Here is a 9,438-nt window from a genome sequence, read left to right on the forward strand (position 1 = left end):
GAAAAGCTGAGATGTCCCAAGATATGCAGTTGGCAAGGTGAAGACCCAGAAGAACTGATGGCGTAAGTTCCAGTCTTAAGTCCAAAGTACGTGTCAACAGTGGAAGTTCCAATATGAGTCTGAGTCCAAAGGCAGGAGAGAAGACCAATGTCCCACCTCAAAGACAATTAGGAAGAGAAAGTAAACTCTCCCTTACTCAGCTTTTTAGTCTACTCAGGTCTCCAATGATTAGATAAGGCCTGTCCACGTTGGGGAGGGCAATCTGTTGTGCTCTGTCTACTGACTCCAATGTTAATTCATCCAGAAATACCTTCACAGATACATCCAGAATAATTTTTAACCAAATATCTGGATGCCCTGTGACACAGTCAAGTTGACACATAAAATTAACCATCACAAACCATTATTTGTTGATTACGCATAGATAGTAGAAATAACTGTTCCTACTTCTGCATTATTAAATCCTTCCTGAAATCCTTCCTATGACATCAAGAAACCATATTATCCAACAATTACTTTTGACTACCCTTATTCCCTCACCTCTCCCCACTACACTGGGCTGCACTCCCTCTTCCTCTCTATTAGGTGTTTGAAAGATGATTAGCAGCAGTAAAATTGGTTTAGATTTTATTCATATTCCAAGAAATTGAATTTATGACTCTTTAAGGCATATGCATTTAAAGAAAAAGTAACCTATTTTATCTGCACCTCTGATACTAAAAATAAAATATAAATCATCCTTAATCACAAAAATACTTTTATCTTTAATGTACCCACTTACTTAGGAATTTGAACTGAAAAATTTCCTAAAGATTTTCAAGAATTAAGAGTATACATGAAGAGTAATACCTAGGAACAAACTATAAGTGACTACCCACAAACAGAAATGGCTGATTATAAAAATCACAGAACAAAGAGAGTTATGAATTATATAGTCTTGAACTAGGTGTGTGTGTAAGCACATGCAGGAAGGGGAGTTAGTTCATACAAAAAAACCCAAAAAAATTAGAAACATGGAAGAAAAATATATATTTATTAGAAAGCAAACAAAAGCCTTTCTTAGTAGTAAGAGGAATCAATTAGAGTCATTAAAAGAAGGAATTTCCTTAATACAGAATTCAAGACCTCTTTTATCATTTTCTCTCACTTTAAATACCATTGGGATGAAAAAGGAAAAAAATAAAAGCAAATAAAAATATTGGTGTCTAATTTTACTTGAAAACTTGTGTACATGTCAGGTAGTTACCAGTGCATTGTTCTCAATAAAATTGAAGATGACTTAATCTAGTTATCCATGGAGATATCATTATAACAATTTCTGATGATAAATTAACCTTTTCTGATGATAAATTACCTTGTGAGTTGTTTTGTTTGTTTTTTGGCATATAAATCAGAAGATTAAAGTATTCAGTGACTTTGCTATAGAAAAATTATTTCCATGTAATTTTTTTTTTTTTTTTTTTTGGCTGCACAGCCTGTGGGATCTTAGTTCCCTGACCAGGGATTGAACCCGTGCCCCTGCAGTAGAAGCACAGAGTCTTAACCACTGGACCACCAGGGAAGTCCCTCCATGTAATTATTTTCATGAAAAAGTTTTTCAGTGATTACAAATTGCAGCATTCAGAAATTATCATACAAATACATAAACTGATGAAAATAATACAAAACATCCATTTCATTAAGTTGGGTATTCCAATAAACATAAACTTTATATATTTGCAAATTATCTAAATGTGTTATATTTATAATGAGTTGATCAACTGCTTGCTATTTATAAAGATTACTAAAGTCAGAAAAATTTTTAAAAATTAGACTTAAGAGCACAATATAAGTACAGAAGATGTTAATGCATATGCATGTTCTTGTTGTAGAGAAATAAGAGGACATAGTCAGATTTTAAGAAAATACATCACAGTAAAACATAACTTGCATTGTAAAAGTAGAAATATCAATCCAAAGAGGAAAAAAAGGTAGTCTTACATTGGTCTAAGTAAATGATTTGCAAACTCCAGTTTAGCCATAATCTTTCTCTTCAAGTAGTATATTATAGAAGACTTGGGAGGGGGGAGATTAAGTGGGGCTGTGCTAATTGAAAGGGAATGGGACAAATATCTAATATCCAGGAGAATTCCTGAGTCTGTAAATCACAGATTTGAACATATTGTATTTGATAATATCTATATACCTTTCCAAGTGTGACTATTTTATGAAACATAATTTAAATACTGTCTTTAAATGGGGGCATTCACACATTTTGTCTTCAATGTATTTATAATTGTTTTATAAAGTTATATTTCTGTACTGATTATATTTATATTCTATTCAAATTTTAATAAGTATTTTCATCTATAAACAGTTTAAATAATATAGAAGTGTAACATATCACCATCCCATGCTGATCTTCATATTTATTTTCTCCTCAGGAATTCATACTGTTACAGTTTTGCATATATCTTTCTCTATTTTAATATTATAAATGTATAATGTGTATAAATACGTAAATTTTTAAATGTATACTTTATATAAAGATAAAGCAAAATGCCTCTCTTTCAAAATATAGGGTAATGTGAAACAATGTTCTGGGGAGACAAGATGGTGGAGTAGAAGGACCATGAACTCACCTCCTCCCATGAGAACACCAAAATCACAACTAACTAACTAACTGCTGAACAACCATTGATTAAAAAACAGACTGAAATCTACCAAAAAGATACTCTACATCCAAAGACAAAGAAGAAACCACAATGAGACAGTAGGATGGGTGCGCTTGTGAAACTATCAGACTCCATACCCCTGGGTGGCCGAGCCACAAACAGGAGAATAATTATATCACAGAAGTTCTCCACTGGGAATGAGAGTTCTGAGCCCCACATCAGGCTCCCTAGCCTGGGGGTCTGGCATCGAGAGGAGGAGCCCCCAGAGCATTTGGCTTTGAAGGCCAGCAGGACTTGATCACAAGAGCTCCACAGGACTGGGGGAAACAGAGACTCCACTCTTGGAGAGTACACACAAGGTCTCCTATGCACCAGGACTCAAGACAAAAGCAATCACAACAAAGGATCCTGAGCCAGACCTACCTGCTTCTCTTGGAGGGTCTCCAGGGCAGGCAGGGGGCTGTGTAGCTGTCTGGGGACATAAAAAGCTGGTGGTGAACATATACAGGAGTACTCAACTGAAAGCTGACATGTTGCTTGGGTCATTATCACCAAGACCTGGCCCCACCCAATAGCCTGTAGGCTCCAGTGCTAGGATACCTCAGGCCAAACAACAAATGGGCTGAAGACAGCCCCAGCCGTCATCAGACATGCTACCTAAAAATTTCCTGAACCCACAGTCACCTCTAGACATGCCCCTAGACATGGCCCTGGCTCACCAGAGGGGCCAAGACCCAGCTCTACTCACCAGTGGACAAGCAATGGCCTCTCCCACTAGGAAGCCTGCGCAAGATTCTAGAACAGCCTCATCCACCAGGGGGAAGACACCAGAAGCAAAGAAAACTAAAATCCCACAGCCTGTGGAACCTACCCTAGGGCCAGCTGGTCCCTAGCCCTTAGGTGATGAGAGGCGAATATAGTGCTGGGACACATAGGATATCCCTACAGAGGGACACTTCTCCAAGGTCGAGAAGTATAACTAACCTTGCACATACATAAAAATACAAATAGAGATTTAGACAAAATGAAACAGCTGAGGAATATGTTCCAGATGAAGGAATAAGATAAAACACCAGAACAACAACTAAGTGATGTGGAGATAGGCAGTCTACTCAAGAGTTTAGAGTAACGACTGAAAGATGATCCAAGAACTTGGGAAAAGAATGGATGAACAGAACAAAAAGTTAAAAGAAGTTTTTAATAAAGTGTTAGGAAATATAAAGAACAAACAGAGTTGAAAAATACACTTAACTGAAATGAAATTAAGGGACTTTTGAGACAATGTCAAACACACCAACATTCACATTATAGGGGTCCCAGAAGGAGAAGAGAGAGAGAAAGGGCCTGAGAAAATGTTTGAAGACATAATAGCTGAAAACTTCCCTTAACATGGGAAAGGAAACAGCCAAGTCCAGGAAGAGCAGAAAGTCCCATACAGGAGTAACCCAAGGAGAAACATGCCAAGACGCATAGTAATCAAATTGAAAGTAATTAAAGATAAAAAGAAAATATTAAAAAACAATGAAGGAAAAGCAACAAATAATAAACATACAAGGGAACCCCCATAAAGTTATCAGCTGATTTTTCAGCAGAAACTCTACAGGCCAGAGGGAGTGGCATGATACATTTAAAGTGATGAAAGGGAAAAACCTACAGACAAGAATACTCTAACCAGCAAGGTTCTTGTTCAGATTTGAAGGAAAAATCAAAAGCTTTACAGACAAGCAAAAGCTAAAAGAATTTAGCACCACTAAACCAGCTTTATAACAAATGCTAAAGGGACTTCTCTGGGTGGAAAATAAAAAACTACCAATTAAGCAAGAAAATTATGAAATGGGAAAGCTCACTGTTAAAGGTAAACATATAGTAAAGGAAGGGAGGCAGCCACACACAAATGTATCTAAACCAGTAATCGTGAGAGGATGAGGGTACAAACGCAGGATAACTGAAATGCATTGGAAATTAAGAGACAAGCAACTCAAAATAACCATGTATATATATAGACTGCTATATCAAAACATCATGGGGGCTTCCCTGGTGGCGCAGTGGTTGCGAGTCCACCTGCCGATGCAGGGGACACGGGTTCATGCCCCGGTCTGCGAAGATCCCACATGCCGCAGAGTGGCTGGGCCCGTGAGCCATGGCCGCTGAGCCTGTGTGTCCGGAGCCTGTGCTCCACAACAGGAGAGGCCACAACAGTGAGAGGCCCACGTACCACAAAAAAAAAAAAAAAAAAAAAAATCATGGTAACTGCAAACCAAAAATCTGTAAGACATACACACAAAAAAGTAAAAGGGATCCAAACACAACAGTAATAAAAGTCCACAAATCACAAAAAAAGAGAACGAACAATGAAAGGAAGAAAAAAGATCTAAAAAAAACAAATCCAAAGCAATTAACAAAGTTGAGTAAAAAATTGCATATCGATAATTACCTTATGTGTAAACAGATTAAATGCTCCAACCAAAAGGCATAGACTGGCTGAATGGATACAAAAACAAGACAGGTATATATGCTGTCTACAACAGATCCACAACAGATCTAGAGAGACATACAAACTGAACTGAGGCAATGGAAAAAAGTTATTCCATGCAAATGAACATCAAAAGAAAGCTTGAGTAGCAATACTCATTATCAGACAAAATAGACTAAATAATGTTAAGAGAGAGCAAGAAGGCCATTGCATAATGATCAATGGATCAATCCAAGAAGAAGATATAAAAGTTGTAATATATATGTACCCAACATAGGCACACCTCAATATATAAGGCAAATACTAACAGCCATAAAGGGAGAAATTGACAGTAACACAATAATAGTGGGGGACTTTAGCACCCCATTTATATCAATGGACAGATCATTCAGACAGAAAATCAATAAACAAAGGCCTTAAATGACAATAAGACCAGATGGACATAATTGATATTTATAGAGCAGTCCACCTGAAAGCAGCAGAACACACATTCTTTTCAAGTGCACATGGAACATTCTCCAAGATAGATCACATGCTGGGCCATAAAGCAAGCCTCCGTAAATTTAAGAAAATTAAATCATATAAAACATCTTTTCTGCCCACAACGTTATGAGGTTAGAAATCAACTACAAGAAACAAATGGCAAAAACCACAAACACATGGAGGCTAAACAATATGCTACTAAACAACCAATGGATCACTGACGAAATCAAAGAGGAGATCAAAAATACCTAGAGACAAATGGAAATGAAAATATGATGATCTAAAACCTATGGGATGCAGAAAAGAAGCTCTAAGAGAGAAGTTTATAGTGATATACACTTACCTCAGGAAACTAGAAAAATCTCAAATAAACAACCTAACATTATACCTAAAGAAAGAAGAACCAAAAAAAAAAAAAAAAAAAAAAAAAACAAAGCCAAAAATTAGTAGAAGGAAAGAAATCATAAAGATGAGAGCAGAAATAAATGAAAGAGAGACTAAAAAACAAGAGAAAAGATTTAAAAACAAAACTAAAAGCTTTCTTTGAAAAGATAAAGTGAATAAAACTGATACTTTTAACCAGGCTTATCAAGAAAAAAAGGGAAAAGGCCCAAATCAATAACATTAAAAAGTGAAAAAGGAGAAGTTACAACCAACACCATAGAAATACAAAGGATCATAAGAGTACAAAAAGCAACTATACACCAGTAAAATGGACAACCTAGAAGAAATAGATAAATTCTTAGAAAGGTACAATCTCCCAAGACTGAACCAGGGAGAAATAGAAAAAATGAACAGACTAACTACAAGTACTGAAATTGAATCTGTGATTTAAAAAGTCCCAAACAAACAAAAATGCAGGACCAAATGGCTTAACAGGAGAATTATATCAAACATTTAGAGAAAAGTTAACACCTATCCTTTTAAAACTATTCCAAAAGTTTGAAGAGGTAGGAACACTCCCAAATGCATTCTATGAGACTACCATCACCCTGATGCCAAAACTAGGAAAAGATACCATAAAATAAAATTACAGGCCAATATCACTTATGAACATAGATGTAGAAATACTCAATAAAATACTAGCAAACCAAATCCAAGAATACATTAAAAGGATCATATACCATGATCAACTGAGATTTACCCCAGGGATGCAAGGATTTTTGGATATTCACAAATCAATCAGTGTGATACACCACATTAACAAATTGAAGAATAAAAACGATATAATCATCTCAGTTGATGCAGAAAAATCTTTTGATAAAATTCAACATCCATTCATGATAAAAACTCTCCAGAAAGTGGGCACAGAGGGAACTTACCTCAACACAATAAAGGCCATGTATGACAAACCCACAGCTAACATTATACTCAATGGTGGAAAGCTGAAAGCATTTCCCCTAGGGTCAGGAACAAGACAAGGATGTCCACTCTTGCCACTTTAATTCAACATAGTTTTGGAATTCCTAGCCATGGCAATCAGAGAAGAAACATAACTAAAAGGAATAGAATTGGAAATGGAGAAGTAAAACCGTTACTGTCTGTAGGTGACATGATACTGTACATAGAAAATCCTAAAGATGCTACCAGAAAATGACTAGAGCTCATCACTGAGTCTGGTAAAGTTGCAGGACACAAAATTAATATACAGAAATCTGTTGGATTTCTATACGCTAACAACAAACTATAAGAAAGAGAAATTAAGGAAACATTTCCATTTACCATTGCATCAAAAAGAGTAAAGTACCTAGGAATAAACCTACCTAAGAAGGCAAAAGACCTGGACTCAGAAAACTATGAGACACTGATGAAAGAAATTGCTATTGACACAAACAGGTGGAAAGATATACTATATTCTTAGATTGGAAGATTCAGTATTGTTAAAATGACCACACTACCCAAGGCAATCTACATATTCATTGCAATTCCTATCAAGTTACTAATGGCATTTTAAACAGAATAAATTTTTTTTTAACTTGTATGGAAAAACAAAAGACCCCATACAGCCAAAATAATCTTGAAAAAGAAAAACAGAGCTGGATGAATCAGGCTACCTGGCTTCAAGCTATACTACAAAGCTATACTACAAAGTAATTAAAACAGTATGGTACCGGCACAAAAACAGAACTACAGATCAATGGAACAGGATAGAAAGGCCAGAAATAAACCCATGCACCTATGGTCGATTAATCTATGACAAAGGAGACAAGTCTAAACAATGGAGAAAAGACAGTCTCTTCAAAACGTGATGCTAGGAAAACTGCAAAGCTACGTGTAAAAGAATGAAATTAGAACATTCTCTAACACCAGACACAAAAATAAACTCAAAATGGATTATTAAAGACCTAAATATAAAACCAGATACTATAAAAGTCTTAGAGGAAAACATAGAACACTCTTTGACATAAATAGTAGCAATATTTTTTGTATCTGTCTCATAGAGTAATGGAAATAAAAACAAAAATAAACAAATGTGACCTAATTAAACATAAAAGCTTTTGCACAGCAAAGGAAATCATAAACAAAATAGAAAGACAACTTACAGAATGGGAGAAAATATTTGCAAATGATGCAACTGACAAGGGATTAAACTCCAAAATATACCAAAAGCTCATGCAGCTCAATGTCAAAAAACCCCAAAAATCCTAATTAAAAAAATGGGCAGAAAATCTAAATAGACATTTCTTCAAAGAAGAGATACAGATGGCCAAAATTCACATTAAAAGATGCTCAACACTGCTAATTATTAGAGAAATGCAAATCATTGCTAAAGTGAGGTAGTTTACATCAAAAATTCTGCAAATTATCAATGTTGGAAAGGGTGTGGAGAAAAGGGAACACTCCTACACTGTAGGTGGGAATGTAAATTGTTAAAGCCACTATGGAGTTTCTTAAAAATATAAAAATAGAGCTACTATATGATCCTGCAATCCCTATCCTGAGCACATACCTGGAGAAAACCATAATTTGAAAAAGATACATGCACTCCAGTGTTTATAGTAGCACTTTTTACAATAGCGAAGATATGGAAACAACCTACGTGTCTATCAACAGATGAATGGATACAGAACATGTGGTATGTGTACACAGTGGAATACTACTCAGCCAAAAAAAATGAAATAATGCTATTTGCAGCCGCATGGATGGACCGAGAGATGATCATACTAAATGTGGTAAGGTAGACAGAGAAAAAGAAATATCATATAATATCACTTATATACAGAATCTAAAACAAGATACAAATGAACTATTTACAAAACAGAAACAGACTCATAGACATAGAAAACAAACTTATGGTTAGCAAAGTTGAAAGGTGGGGGGAGGGATAAATTAGGAATTTGGAATTAAAATATGCACACTGCTATATATACAATAGATGACCAACAAGGACCTACTGTATAGCACAGGGAACTATATTCAATATCTTGTAATAACCCATAATGGAAGCTAATATAAAAATATATATATACACATATATATATATGTATAGCTATCACTTTGCTGTACATCTGAAACTAACACAACATTGTAAAAGACTCTCTTTCAATAAAAAAATAAAATTTAGAAAATAATGTTCTGGGCTTACAAGAAAAACAGAAGACTTAGTGTCAGTAATAAAGAAAGCATTGAATACCAGAATCCTGAGCATGTAAGCTAATGCTGCAGCAACTCTGAGGATGTGAGAGGAAGGAGTTAATCCAAAATGTTTAAAACACATGCAAGGATAGGAGATGAATACATTATCCTCAAAAGGCCAAAAGTTGAAACTGAGACTCTTACACAAATACAGCTGCTGTATAGAAAACTCCATAATTCTATTTCATCTGT

General features: G+C 35.4%; 1 non-coding gene across 1 annotated transcript; it reads right to left on the reverse strand.

The window, feature by feature from the left end:
* Positions 1-1,489: 1,489 nt before the first annotated feature.
* Positions 1,490-1,561, reverse strand: TRNAR-UCU (transfer RNA arginine (anticodon UCU)). The gene has a single exon. It is a non-coding gene; the product is annotated as a tRNA-Arg (tRNA).
* Between the last annotated feature and the right edge of the window lie 7,877 nt (positions 1,562-9,438).

This window comes from Kogia breviceps, chromosome 3, assembly GCF_026419965.1.
Source record: "Kogia breviceps isolate mKogBre1 chromosome 3, mKogBre1 haplotype 1, whole genome shotgun sequence".
Taxonomy (NCBI): domain Eukaryota; kingdom Metazoa; phylum Chordata; class Mammalia; order Artiodactyla; family Physeteridae; genus Kogia; species Kogia breviceps.